The sequence below is a fragment of the Coturnix japonica genome, chromosome 1 (assembly GCF_054131305.1).
Source record: "Coturnix japonica strain WE chromosome 1, WE-NBRP24, whole genome shotgun sequence".
NCBI classification, from domain to species: domain Eukaryota; kingdom Metazoa; phylum Chordata; class Aves; order Galliformes; family Phasianidae; genus Coturnix; species Coturnix japonica.
Genome location: NC_140663.1, coordinates 139942329 through 139949899, shown reverse-complemented (window position 1 = coordinate 139949899; position 7571 = coordinate 139942329). Strand labels below are relative to the sequence as shown.

The 7571-nt window shown below is 40.1% G+C and overlaps 1 long non-coding RNA gene across 1 annotated transcript; it reads left to right on the top strand.

Moving 5' to 3' along the window:
• Window positions 1–1223: 1223 nt before the first annotated feature.
• On the top strand, window positions 1224–6481 carry LOC107308033 (uncharacterized). The gene is made up of 2 exons (XR_001552602.2): window positions 1224–1615; window positions 5422–6481. It is a non-coding gene; the product is annotated as an uncharacterized LOC107308033 (long non-coding RNA).
• The last annotated feature ends 1090 nt before the right edge of the window (window positions 6482–7571 follow it).

Here is a 7571-nt window from a genome sequence, read left to right as displayed (position 1 = left end):
CATCTGCAGCAAACATAAAATATATATTGGGATTTCTGGAGTGTTTTCTTTTTCTCTATGAAAATTCAGAAATGAGAAGAATACTTTTGAAACTGTCTTTGCACATGTTGCCATGCTTTACTGAGATACACCTTCAACTCGCTTATTGTTCATTTTCCTTCAGTCTTCCTAACAATAAAGAGAAAATGCTTATTTTTGATGCCAGTACCTCTATGAAGGAATAATACAAAGCATTAGATGTGTTCCAAAAATCACAGCAATGTTAAACAAATGACTCAATTTCTGGGGAATTATTTATAGACAAAACGACATTTCTTTTGAAATGCCAGGCCTGGTGGTGCCTTCCGGTAGTATGTACAGCAAGACTGATTCACACAATGGTTCACACACTTTCTTGGGCTCACTGCACTGGTTTCCTTCATATGTTTAAGGAGTTCTGCAAAACACTGCAGAGGCTGGAAAAGTGAAGAATGAGGATACCAAAGTACAGGCTAAAGAGAGGTTGATAACTCAGTAATCATCTCCACAGTTTTTGTTGATGGAAACACTTCCTGGATGACTATGCATGTACCTGTTCTGCTGTAGTCCACCCTGAACTGCAGGTATCTGTGTGGAAAACTACTGCTTCTCAAAGCTGTGCTATGAAGTCCTGTACATTTATTGTTGACTGGACAATAAAGATCCAAGGCAAAAAACGTTAACTATAAGTGGATGTTCCCAGAAAGTACAGGAGTCAAGCAAATGGTAAAGAGTACCTGTTGCCCTGCAGTAGTACTCTTGACTAGGGGTAAATATTATTAGGATATTTTGAATCAGTCCCTGGCAACTGAGGTGCGCAATAAATGCCAGAATCACAGGGCATTAGAACATGAAGATACTGCTTGTTCTGTAAAGTCATTGTACTGAACTTGGATCCTTTTTTCAGATAATTGTTGGTTTAAAAGTTAGGAGGAACTTTACGCTGAAGAAAACTGGATAAGTAGCATGGCACTTAATTTACTTCCCAGGGGACTTAGAATCAAACATTGCCAAGATGTCCACTTGGATATTTATTTATTTATTTTTTCTTTTTTTGGTTAGCTTTAATCAGTGCCAGGTAAGTGACGGGCAGAAACCAGATACCTAGTGTAGCTGGAATTTATGGTCTGGAAACAAGTAAGAAAAGCCAGTTTCCGTGTTTTACATCTCAAGCCTAATATCACGTGGTCACACTCTATCATTGCAGAAATGCTGACAGCAGTGCAGGAAATAGACTGGAGAAACGCCCTCATTTTATTTCATTTGGAGCTCATTTGTTCTGAAACATCCAGTGACAAAATTATGATGTGGTTTTAACAGGAGTATGTGTCTAAACTCATACTCCTGCTTTTTCTGCAAATCCGGGTTAGAAGATCTCATTTTTCTCCTCCCACACACACTCTCTGCCAACTACACAAACAATGACCTGCATTCATCCACACTGTAACTCTGTTGACATCATCAGACTACAGCAGAGACAAATTTGGTAGTGCAAGGCAGTGCTATGAAATAGTTTGATTTTGCTCTCTTGCCCAAAGAAAATGCATCTGGAAACATCATACGTTGATGCTGACAAGAATGTCTTCATCATGATCAGGTGACTGCTGTTCTTGCAGATTCATGAGGATTTTATTTTATTATTTTATTTTATTTTATTTTATTTTATTTTATTTTATTTTATTTTATTTTATTTTATTTTATTTTTTAAATTGATGTCTGCATTGCAAATGCAGCGCATGATATTTTATTTTCTATTGCAATATGAATCTACAAGTTTTTTATTATTCCTTTTATTTATTTTGTTGTCGTTTGTTTGTTTGTTTAGAATTGTCAACACAAAGTTTTCTATTTTGTTTGGTTTTGTTTCCTAAATGCTAGACATTTCCTGCCTTCCTTCTGTTTTTAGGAACATTTTACTTGCACGAGATCTGTGGTTCAAAGGTGGCATTTTCAAAAATGCCTAAGTAAGTTCTTCTGAAGACTACACATTTACAAAATTGGCTTAAGTAATGGCATTAATAGGATTTAGGAGCATAGACTCAAGAAAAACTGAGAACTGATGTCACTCAATGGAGTAATGTCTTTTAGCTAGTTAAATTGAAAGCAATGCACTCAACCTTGAGCGAGGACAATAACCCAGTCCATGAATAGGATGTGGTAGTGCCAGAGAATAGAACTTGCAAAGTGATGTGGTTGATACAGCAGAAGAAGGAAGGGATGAGTCAACAGTTTATGGGCTGGTTTGGCCCGTTTCTGTGACTAGTGAGGTAAGAGGGATTTCACAAAATCAGTGCCTCTGGAAAAGGGAAACGGGACCCCAAAATAATTTATAACAGCAGAAACGATCTGAGCAGAAACAACTAATTTAATGAACATGTTATCAGAATGCAAGATAACACACTATAATACAATATAATTAGAACTGAAGCAAATAAATCAAATATAATGAGAGAAGGAGTGTCCAAAAAGCTGAAGGCCTTACACTAATACTGAAGTGTTGTGAGCAGCTGGTACAGGCAGCATCCAGGAGAGGCAAAGGAGAGGAGAGAAGAGAGCAACCATATGACCTTGCCTCTCTGACTGCAGTGCCTCCTGGGGAATGTAGTTCTTCTCTTCCGGACAGGTACCCAGAACTGGAGCATTAACACTTTAACTCCCAGTGCCCTACATGATGTTACGATGTGGAATACCAGTAAACAAAAATCATAAAATCAGCATGCCATTCAGAGGGTCCTTGATAAACTCGAAAGATGAGTTCTTGTGAATCTAATGAGGTTCAACAAAGCAAAGTGCAAGGTTTTGCACTTGGGTCGAGGTAATCTCAGATGTGTATACAAAGTGGGAAAAGAACTTCTTGAGAGCAGCTCTACTGAGAAGGATGTAGGGCTTCTGGTTGATGAAAACTTAATGTGAGCCATCAGTGTGCACTTGCAGCCTGGAAGGTGATGGTGTCCTGAGTTCCATCAGAAGTGCGGTAGCCAGAAGGGCAAGGAAGGTGACTATCCCCCTCTATTTTGTCCCTGTGAGGCCCCATCTGGAATACTGTGTCCAGGTCTAAGGCTGCAAACACAGAAAGAATGTGAAAGTGCTGGAGAGATTCCAGAGGGGGGCCGTGAAGATGATTCAAAGGCTGGAGCTTCCTCATTATAGAGAGATAGGCTGAAGGAACTGGTCTTGTTCAGCCTGGAAAGGAGAAGGTTTTGGGGAGACATGAGGGATATCACCTTTTTGCATGGGTAGATAGTGATAGGACAAAGGGGAATGATTTAAAACAAAAGAAGGGAAGATTTAGATTAGATGTCAGGGAGACATTTTTAACTGAGGGAGTGGTGAGGTGCTGGAACAGGTTGCCCAAGGAGGTTGTGGATGCCCCATTTCTGGAGGTGTTAAAGGCTAGGTTGAATGGGGCCCTGGGCAATCTGATCTAGTACTTGATCTAGCTGCTGGCAGCCCTATCTGTGGCAGGGAGTTTGGAACCTGATGACTCATGAGGTCCCTTTAAACTGTAGCCATTCTATGATTCAGTAATTTTTTTTAGTTTTCCTTGGCTTTGGTATAATCAAATTCAGATTATCTTCCTTCAGAATTGGTATAATAATATTTAAACATCCGCAAAAGACTCAATTAGTTAATTAACGGTTATGCAGTCATCAAAGATCGTTGCTTATGATGTACTGTGCTAATTTTACAAAAAACAACAAAAAATTAATTTAGAATTAAATAAATAGGTTTCACTTTCTTATGGTATTTGAATTAAATATGTTTAAATTCTTTTGTATTCTTTAACACAAGAAAATAAAATGACATTAGCAGCACATCCGACTCCCCTTTTCCCACGTGCCTCTCCCCCTCAAAAAAAGGGAAAAAAATGTAAGGAATCAAAACTGAGTTAGCAAGGTTATAGTATCAGAAAGATTTTGTTTTAAATAATCATCTAAACAGTTTGGAGGAGCACCTTTCCTTTATGCCTTGTGAAGCTGATTATTATTTAATTGCCTGGTTCATACGTAACACAACCCCATTCAGGGGACAATTCTACATGATGGGAATTCAGTTTTGAAGGACTGGTGTCAGTCCTTCAAAAGTTTATAGTTCTTAGAAAATTGGATAGAAGTTAAAATAACCAGCAGGTTCAGAGTGAAGCTGTCGTTTTATTTGCCCAGACAACTTTTAGCAACAATCTGCAGTCACTGCCTATACCCAGACAGAGTTCTGTACTAAAATGCATATGCAGTGTGAGGCTCCTTTATCACAGAATATCACAAAATGGCTGAGGTTGGAAGGGTCCTTAAGGATTACCTAGTTCCAATGTCTCTGCTATAGGCAGGGTTGCCACCCACCAGATTAGGCTGCCCAGGGCCCCAAACAACCTGATCTTGAATGCCTCCTGGAATGGAGCACCCACAGTCCCTCTGGGCTCCAGAGTCTCACCTCTCTCTGAGTAAAGGATTTACTGGGTTTGCTGAGCTTCATCATGTTCGTGTGGGCCCATTTTTCAAGCTTGTCCAGCTCCCTTTGGATGACATCCCTTCTTTCCATTGTGTCAATTGCACCATTCAACTTGGTGTCATCCACAATTCTGCTGAGGTTGTAGTGGTCTCAGTCCCATTCTTTGTGTCATTGATAAAGTTGTCAAACAGTATCAGACCCAAGATGTGACTCTGAGAGACAATACTTTTCACTGTCCTTCACCTGGATGTAAAGCTGTTGACCATAACTGGCTGCAGTCATCCAGTCAATTCCTTACCCATCCTTCACCATTATCCACTGATAATTCAGATTTGTATCTCTCCAATTTAGAGACAAGGATGTCATGTCAGTTTGTGGCAGAGCTGCCCACAATGTTGTCTTACCAATTTAGGGGGTAAATGAAGTGTCCATGACCTGTAGATAACTTAAGATAATGTGGTACAAGTTCTGAAAAAAATATCTGCTACAGTAAATTTAAAATGGAAGTGGAGGTGTCTCCTAGTAAACATACTTGCTCATCTCATCCTCATGTTTCACATATGATGAGTTAACACTTATTAGTCTCCCTAGGAAACTAAGGAGACTAGCAGATCTCTTTTGTCTGTGTGTGCTGGAAAATTTAAGACACAGTTCATTGTGTCCAATCAAACAGAAAATAGTATGCAATGAAGTGCGTGGCTGAATCCATGTAATACATCAACATACCAGGCTGGGCTAGGCTAGCATATATGAGTATACCACAACTGAGTTTAGAGGGATACCAGATCACTTAGTTCCTATATTGTTGAGGACTAGTACACAGATTGCCACATACCACAACTGTTTATCTCACAGAATTATCCAGAATCACAGATGAGCTGAGGCTGGTGGGGGAATAATCTTCCTGCTTAGAGCAGTGTCATCTGGAACATGTTACTCATGTGCAGTGTCCAGTTGTGTTTTGTAGATCTCCAAGGACAGAAACTCTACAACCTCCCTTGGGATCCTGTTCCAGAATTTCACCACTCTCAGAATGAAGAGCCTTTACTTATGTCCAAGTGGAATTTCTTGAGTTACTTCTTGTCACTGGATATCTCTGTGGAGTCTGTCTTCTTTACTCCTCTCAAGAGATGTTTATACGTATATACATATTTATATTCCTTCTGAGCCTTCTCTTCCTGAAACTGAACAATCCAGGCTCTCTCAGTCCCTCCTCTTATGTCAAATTTGCCAATCCTGTAATTGATTTTATAGCCCTGCACTGAATTTGCTCCAGTTTTTTGTCTCTCTTCTTACTGGACCTGCGTAGAATGAGAACCAGCATTCCAGATGTGCTTCCCCAGAGCAGAATAGAGGAGAAGGATTATCTCCACTGACATGAGCTGTATTCATTCCAAGAGCAAGATGGGCCTCCTCTTTTGTGAAAGAACATACTGCTGGTTCATGACTGAACTTGGTGTCCATGAGGATTCCCATGACCTCTTCTAGAGAGCTGCTTTCCAACTGGTCAATCTTCAGTATGTACCAGAGCATGGGACTGTTCCTTTCCAAATGCAGGTCTTCACAGTTTCTTTTGTGTTGCTTCAGGAAGCAGATTTCTCCAGCCTGTCTAGGTACCTCTGAGCGCACCCACCTGTTTTATCAACTGTTTCACCCAGAACTTGTTGAAGAAACATCTTGTTACATCATCCTGGTCGCTGATAAACTTTTAGACACAGTGGGATATTTCTGAAATCAGTAGATACCTACTTATTTATGAAGATGATGCATTTATCACCATATGCCGATTTTTTAACAAAAGGAACTGGTATATCACACATGCACTGCAATTGTATGATAATGATAGAACATGTGGGTTTTGTTGATATTGTTGTGGTGGATTTGTTTGTTGTTTTTGTTTGTTTGTTTGTTTGTTTTTCCCCCTGCTTTCTTTAGATTATAACATTATGGTCTGACTTTTGGGCTTTGAGTTGTGTGGTAAAAATGACCAGTAAACTTAATTCTCTACCACTCAGATTGTATATTGTTTTTGTTGTTGTTGGTATTGTTTTTCTTTTTTTGCTGTGGCTAGGAAGCAATCCTCAAGTAAGTCATAGCTATCCCACTACACAGAATTAAATATAAAGTTGCACAGAATATCCTACATAGTGCACGTCTGGCACATAACGGGAAAAGCTAAATGATATCTCATGTTGACAAATTCAGCCTTAAAACTAAATAAAATCCTAGGAGTTTTCAAGAAATTCTGGGTAACTACCCAAGATTTTTGCTGTTTTTTCCTACAAAAGAAATACTTCTCTGATACCCCATACGTTATGAGGTTAATGATCAGAACCCTAGGCTAAATATCAGAACTAGTCTTTCTGTGAGACTTTCAGATGTGCAAAACTGCCACTTAACTTCTTGTTGCCTGTTCTGCAGAGTAATTCTTCAAGACTGAGCATAAGAAGGTGTCACGGAGTTCTCTCTAGAGCTCACTCTGTGACATTATGAACAGACCCAGGGGAGCAGGAACAAAAGTGCCTCTCTTCTCTAACAGCGTGGCCTAGCATGGCACGGTGTGGGGCGGCCCGACCACGTGCGCTTCGGGAGATGGGAAGGGAGATTGTGATTGAGTATAAAAAAAAAAATGAAGGAGGAAAAAAAGAATGATCTGAGAATGAACGGCAATTTAATAAACTCAATAACGCTAAACAACAACAAGAGAGTTTCAACAAAGAGAAAACCAAGTCCCCAATCTCACCGATGAGCTGTGGAAGGCGGGAAGCTCCGACTGCGCTGTCTCCTCGCAGGGAGCCAGGCCAGAAACCCCGTCCCCTTCCCGACTTCCCCTCCGGTGCCGCTCCCCACATGCCCATTTAAGGCAGTCCACAGAAAAAAATTGTCCCCTTAACTCCCATTATCCTACATGATGTTCTGATGTGGAATACCAACACCAACCAAATTACAAAACCATAACAGAAGGCAGCAGGAAAAAAACACCTGGTGCTCTCCATGGCTATGAGCCATCTCTTGAAGACAGGAAATTTCATCACACCCACAGAAGAACAGGCTCTCAAAAAGGCAGTGAGCATGCTATGACACTATTTGCTTGAAAATCCAGA